The sequence below is a fragment of the Ictalurus furcatus genome, chromosome 14, assembly GCF_023375685.1.
Source record: "Ictalurus furcatus strain D&B chromosome 14, Billie_1.0, whole genome shotgun sequence".
In the NCBI taxonomy this organism is placed as follows: domain Eukaryota; kingdom Metazoa; phylum Chordata; class Actinopteri; order Siluriformes; family Ictaluridae; genus Ictalurus; species Ictalurus furcatus.
In genome coordinates, this window is record NC_071268.1 from 3,823,523 (window position 1) to 3,831,020 (window position 7,498).

Genomic DNA, 7,498 nt, shown 5'->3' on the forward strand with positions numbered 1-7,498 from the left:
TCCTATAAAGTTTTTTCTTTCTTTCTTACTTTTTTTTATTTTTTTAATTTCACCCCCACCTTAAACAAATAAGTTGCCGGAGTCCTGTACACTGTGAAGCTTTGACCTGGGCCATGGGAAGCTTAGATTAATACGCTAAATTAAATATACCCCCAAGATCTTTCCGAGTACTCACTGGTGTATTTCAACACAATCCGTCTCTAATCTCTTATATAATATAGGAAAAATGCTAAAGAGGCTTGAAGGCGTCCAAAAAAAAATGGTCTAATACATGTAAACAAAGGTTCTGAATGTTATATTGTAAACATAAGCTGGTTTAGAACCAGCTAAAGAGCTGTAATAAGTGGTTATCTGTCGTAAACACTCTATCTAAAGGGCTAAACTTAGCTGGTGGGAACAAGACTCTGCATGGGCATATTTTACTATGAAGCTTTAAGGTTTAATCCACTTACTGGTGGGAAAGTAGTTTTAGTGCCACATTCCAGGAACCGTGGACACATGAAGAGATCAGGGCGAGGGAGCTGAGGCCACGCCCTCGGATCTTCTTCAAAACTTTCCAATAAGATCTTTAGAGGTGGAGGTCCCTGTATCCCGAGTGTATGAACCCACTGACTTCATGAGCTTTACATGGCCGGGTTCATGACGGACAGGACCGAGCGCCATGGGAGTGAGGAGATACACTGAGGCAGGAGAGAGCAGGAGGATTAGAGGGGATCAGATAAAAGCAGACAAATACACCATAATCAGGGGTCCCAGACAGGAGAACACACTGAAAACTCAAACAAACTGGTCAAATATACTACACCTCTGAATAGTCCTAAATTGTAATAGTTCTCCACGAATATTGGCACCCTTGGTAAATATGAGCAAAGAAGGCTGTGAAAAATTGTCTTTTATGTCTTTAATGTCTTTAACCTTTTGATCTTTTGTTTACAAAAATTCACAAAAATACTCGTGGATATCAAGCAATTTCAAACACAACACAGGTTTATCAAAAAAAAAAAATCTTTGTTTAATATAGGTGTGCAATAATAATTATTGGCACCCTTTTAGTCAATACTTGGTGCTACCTCGCTTTGCCAAGATAACAGCTCTGAGTCTTCTCCTATAATGCCTGAGGAGGTTGGAGAACACATGGTGAGGGGTCTGAGAGCGTTCCTCCATACAGAATCTCTCCAGATCCTTCACATTTCGAGGTCCACGCTGGTGGACTCTCCTCTTCAGTTCAGCCCACAGGTTTTCTATGGGGTTCAGGTCAGGGGACGGGGATGGTCATGGCAGGAGTTTGATTTTGCGCTCAGTAAACCATTTCTGTGTTGATTTTGATGTATGTTTTGGATCATTGACATGTAGGAGCACAATAAGTGCACACTGAAGTAAAATGTTATTAATAACTCCTATAACATCTGAATTTACCGAATCTATACAGTTGAATCTTTTCCTAACTTCGAACATGTCAGGTTCAGCCTACGATTGGCCGATGAGCTGAAAGAGACGAGTTGAGAGTTGAGGAAGTAAACAACAAGAATGACAAGCAGGAAACTATAGTCAAATGTACAACGCTCAAGGGACGTCTCAAAACAGAGAATGGAAACAGAAGCAGCTGCGAGTAATAATTATGCATGTTTACTGAATCGGAGAGAAGTTGCTGTAAATGCAGTTCACAGCGAAAAATAACATCTCAACAAGTGAAAATAACTTTATTAACCCTACTGTATTTCTGGACTTTGTTTTCACTCATTTCAAGCCCATCCTGTTCTACTGGCAGATAATATTTGTCATTTTAAGCATTTGTTTCGAGAAAGAAGCCTTTCAAAACAGACTGAAAATGTAAAAAATATGCCCATATTCAAGCTCTTATTGCTTGCGAAGATGTCTCAAGATTTCTGCAGTGTAGAAATGAGGTGGGACCACTTGTACCGCGGACACATTCTGCAGTGGTGACGTGTCACTTCCTGTAACTAGAACGTTTGACCTGAGAATATCTCCAGAGGAGCGCAGAGAAATATGACAATGTCAGTTGTTCTAAAAAAGTGTCTAAGGAAGAACATACGGATGGATGAATTAATCAGCAGACCGATCGGCACAGTATCACAGCCAGCCAGACAGATATCAAGAAAGAAAGAAAGAAAGAAAGAAATCTGTCTACTGGGTGTAAAAATGGTAACGCTTCACACTGATTCATGATCACAGAAATCTGGCATGACACTCTGTTGAAAATCCAGAGTTCAGCCGGACAGTTACGTAATGGTTTGCTCCAGTGTTGGAATATGACAGGCAGTCATACCTAAATGTCGGATCGACATGTGTCTCATCCCACACACTCCCTCACAGACAGTACACACACTAGACTAAGGACTAGTAAGCTGCGCTGCGAAAACGTTGGATGTTGGTTATAGTTGATCCGGCCGTGTCAACATGACTCATGTTTCTCAAAAGTCAGTTGGGTAATAAGAACATAATATGATATTTTACAGTAAATAACATTAAATTACAAGAAACCCCCGGATTTAAAACCACGTTTATGATTTTTAAAAAAAAATTACAATATTAGATTAGATTCGATGTAAATATTTACATCTAACACACTTTATGAATGTAGTATTTCTTGTTGCTCTTGTTATTATTGTTCTTATTATTTCATGACCTGGAAAATTTCAGAGTCTGACTTATTGTTGTTAAGACTCACGTATTTTTTTTTTTTCTTTTAATATATGATTTTGATGTGTAATAAATTCGTGGAACATGCCCATTTGCAGCTTAGTATTGAAATCTTTTCTGTAAAGTCTGTATCCCATAAACAGGGACTGCCGTGTTGTAATGTCTTTCTCCTGAAAGCTTCATGTATTTATAATGAATATTATCATTTCTACTTACATCTACTTAATACATACGTTTCTGATTTTGAATTTATTTCAATATATTTGAATGCGTGACAATTTCAATGAATCTGATTAACCATGGCGTAAAATTTAAGGTAAAAGTCCACTATATTTAATTAGCATAAGGTAAGCTGTGCGGTGAAGCAGGGTTACTCAGGGTGAGTCAGCATGTTGTGAATGTTCCAGTACAGATGAGTTAATTATTGGTAGCATGTGATGTCATGTCACTGCTGTTGTGAAACATGAACCTCTGCTTGAAGTCTGATCAGGAAAGAATCTCTCATTTCTAATTCCGCCGTCTGTACACGTGCGTGCGCGTGCACGGTCGTTCCCGACTGTCCCGCATGGGTCCTGCTTTAGAAGTACCTGATTGTTATTATCTTCACCCGTTCGTTTACGTTCTCATCAGAAGTCCTTGTAAAAGTCGTGCGTTATTGAGAAGTCTTCGAGTCATAGTCTTGTGTTTTGAGTTTAAAATATCCTTGACCTTTGACAAGTGCAAACTTTTGGCATGACAGTCAGAATTCCTACGGAAAGTTTCAATAAAGCCAGGAAAGGCTGATGCGATGCCGATCATACGCCGAACAATAATGCGTCATTCTTTCCTCCAGCAAACTCGCAAGGTTGAAGCAATGAAAAGCCTCGTATAACGATTGTCAGTGGTTATGTTAACTATGCCAGAGTTAGTATTGAAAATGCAGAATAAGTATATCAATGTATTAAAAACTCCAGCAGCCACATTAAAGAAACAGTACGTGAGCTTCTCATGAAGACGTGCTGTTATGTGTAAAAGGTGTTACCAGATCGTGTGTCTGAGTGAGACATTACAACTTTTCTCTCTTTATTTAAAGTTAAAAGCGTTCACCATGGCATTCAACGTGGCAACCTAAAGCTTCTCCTTTTTATGAACCTTTTTCGGTTCGTTTCCGTTGTGTCCATCTCAGAAAATGCTGGATATTTTGAATGGCTGCCTGTTCCTAAGTAAACACTCATTTCCAAATACGATGAGTCCTTTTGAGTCAGTGACCTCAGCACTGTGGAACAACAGTGTAATGTAGAAGCTGCCTGTACTTCTGGACGTGTGGTTTAGTGTACACACACACACCTCCACCGTGTCGGGCACGGCCCCCCGATTACACAATCACCGACCTTCCTGCGTCACTTATCAGTGTCAACAGGAAACACTGCCAATGGACTAACATGGACAACACTGCGTTAAAAACATAATGATGAAGAAGCGTTCATTTATAATAGTTTATCATCGTTATTTCTAGCAGAAGGATTCATACGTGTGCAGTCAGGTGCGAGATTGTATTTCGTGCTGTATTTCCTGTATTTAAGAGCACTCCTTTCTGCGTGCAAGAGGAATACACACTGGATGATTACAGTGTTCAATCCCCTTAACTTTTCCACATTTTGTAGCATTACAACCTGGAATTGAACTGAAATAAACTGGGATGTTTTTACCATTTCTTTTACACACTATGCCTGAAATTTGATATTCGAAGGTGTGGAGTCATATGATCACAAACACCTGAACCACACTGATACACAATGAGCACTAGTATTTAAGTCACGTTTGTATAGCACTCTTCGTCTAGCGCCTGGTGTAAGTAGTGATGTTGTTTATTGTGCTGTCCATGCCATGGTTATGTTCATTCCACACTCGTCTAGTTTGTGTTTATATTACATAGCCCTTGTCCTTGTTCTCGTGTGTTTCACTTGCATCCATCTCGAAACTACTGATCGAAAGGTTGCGAGTTCAAACCCCAGCGCTGCCAACCGCCACTGTTGGGCCATTGAGCAAGGTCAGTGTGCCACTTTAATTTCACTCGTATTGATTCGATTCAACTGATTATGTTAGCAGTAGGGGTAAATACTTACTTACTACAATGCTCCGAACAGACAACATTTTATTCTTTTAATGTGTAAAACATTTCCCAAAAACGTTTGATGCCCAGTTCAATATTATGGCCAACATTATGTGTGTACATTAATGACATATAAATCCATTTGACTTCCAGGTTGTAACACTACAAAATGTGGAAAAGTTCAAGAGGGGTGAATACTTATGCAAGGTAGTGTAGATGAGGCTGATCCAAATTGGTGTGATATTTGGGATTAGTTGCGCATTGCATTACCAAATCAGACTCCTTTTTGGAAGACGACTGCAGCGCAAGACAGAACAAACCTGTCGCTGTGGTCCTGGCTTTTTCATTCGGATTCTCTGATTTTTCTTTACATTATAAATTGAAAAAAATTACAGAACAGTACCGCACACTGAGGGAAATATACCAACACAATTGTGAAGTCAGTACTGAGTGTAAACTGGGGAGAGTTCACCCCTTACAAATCTGGGAATTACGTAATGTATGTAGAGGAAAAGTCACGGGATTAATTTATATAAAGAATTAAAGAACTACAAAATGCACAGTGAGGGTCGATATTCGATCATCAGAATTGTGTGTTCTGAGTGATTAGGTTTCCGTTGTCTGTTTATGGAAGAACAAGAACACTGAACACCCTCACCGCTCTCCGCAGGTCCCCGAGCAGCAGGAAGTGAGGGACGGGGTCAGTCTATCGCTCGGCACAGTCGGAGGTCCGGATCATAGAGGCCTCCAGCATTTCTAATGCTGGGCTGCTGCTTTTAGCACATTGTCACTAACTCCTTAGTTTGTGTGACTGCTGTGAAGAACGTGTAAAGGAACTAATCTAAATGGTTGCTTAGGATATAGTTTACTGGTTAATATTAGTACTAATTAAACAAGAACAACAAAAAAACTGCTCAGTTCTGTGTTTCTTGGTATGAGGAAAGGTCACACTGGTTATACGCCTGAAAGAACAGTGTATGAGCGTCCACATGGGCGAGTATACACACACCTTTTCAAGACAACTGGAAAAAAAATATAAAGTATGTATACTCACCCATGCGAACACTCGGGAAGGTCCAATGACATCCAAGTTTCAGACTCGGTGATGCCCTGGGGCTGCTTTGCATCCTCTGGCACTGGAGACCTGCAGCGTGTGGAAGGCGAGATGGATTCATTAAAGTATCAGGAAATCCCAGGAGAAAACGTCATGCCTCTGTGAGGAAGCTGAAGAGTGGGTATCATTGGACCTTCCAACAGGACAATGATCCCAAGCATACCTCAAATTCCACCAAGGCTTGGTTGCAGAAGAAGTCCTGGAAGATTCTACAGATCCATCACAGTCACCTGACTTCAACCCCATCGAAAATCTCTGGTGGGATTTGAAGAAGGCGGTGGCAGCACGCAAACCCAAGAATATTACTGAACTGGAGGGCATTGCTCATGAGGAACGGGAGAAGATTCCTCAGGAACGCTGCCAGAAGCTCTGCATCTCGTTTGCAGCAGGTCATAACAGCAAAAGGGTTCCTTCAGTACTAAGTCCTGAAGATGCTCGCCATGAAGGGGGTGAATAATTTTGAGACTGGAGAAGTCATTATAAGTTGCATTTTCAGTTGAATTTGGGGAAACCCCTTGAAGCATTCGTTGTGTCGAACTATTCCAATTGCTTTTGTTTGATTTGTTCATTGAAAATAGCTGAAAGTCTGCGTGTTTTGATAATAAACCTGATTTGCAATGCGAGTCGAATCATTTTGACTGCAACTGTATAAACGTTCTGTGTTTGTTGGTATGAGGAAAGGTCACAGTGATAGTGACACGCCTAAAAAGAACAGTGTGTGAGCGCCCGCATGTGTGACATGTAAATACACACTGTATCCCCCCCCCCAATTTTCTAGAAAAGGCGTGTGTATACTCGCCCATGCGGACACTCACACACTGTTCTTTCAGCGGTGTATCGCTAGTGTGTACGTTCCTCATACCAACAAACGCAGAACTCTTCCTCACGATCTTGTTTTTGACGTCAGCACAGCGGGCTAGGTAGAAACATTTCTGCACAATACATATTGGCTCTGTCTTGTCAAAGAAGCAGCGCAAAGAAAAGTTTAACTGAGAAAATTCAGAAAGCCCGTGTGGTTCAGGACGGCTGCACATCTGCTCAGCATCAAAACATCCCAGTTCACCAAAACACTCTATGCTCATGAACCCTCCAGATCTGCTCCTTTACCTAAGAAAAAACTATTAACAAAAGTCTTAACTAAATAAATATGTTTCCAACCTAGACTTATATATATATATATAACTTACTATGCCAATTAACTGCAGTTAATAATAACAGTGGGGTTTTGTAAGAGGAAGCTCTGGCCCCTGCTGTAGCCTTCACTATTCGTGGTACCAACAAAGAGCCTGCACCTTTTGATCGAAGCAGGCGTGGTGGATTAATAAAAGACCAAATGATCGCTCAGGTACTGCGGCACAAGACCATTCAGTGCTCTATAGGTCAATAGTAGTATTTTATAACCAATGCGAAATTTTACTGTGCGGTGTGGATAAGATCGGGGTGATGTGGTCGTATCTTCTGGTTCTAGTAAGGACTCTTGCAGCATTCTGGACTAACTGGAGATTGTTTATGCTCCTACTGGAACATCCAGAAACTAAGGCAATACAATAATCAAAACAAAAGATGTAACTAAAGCATGAACTAATTTTTCTTAATTTATCTTAGGAATATTTCTGAGATGAAAGAAGGCT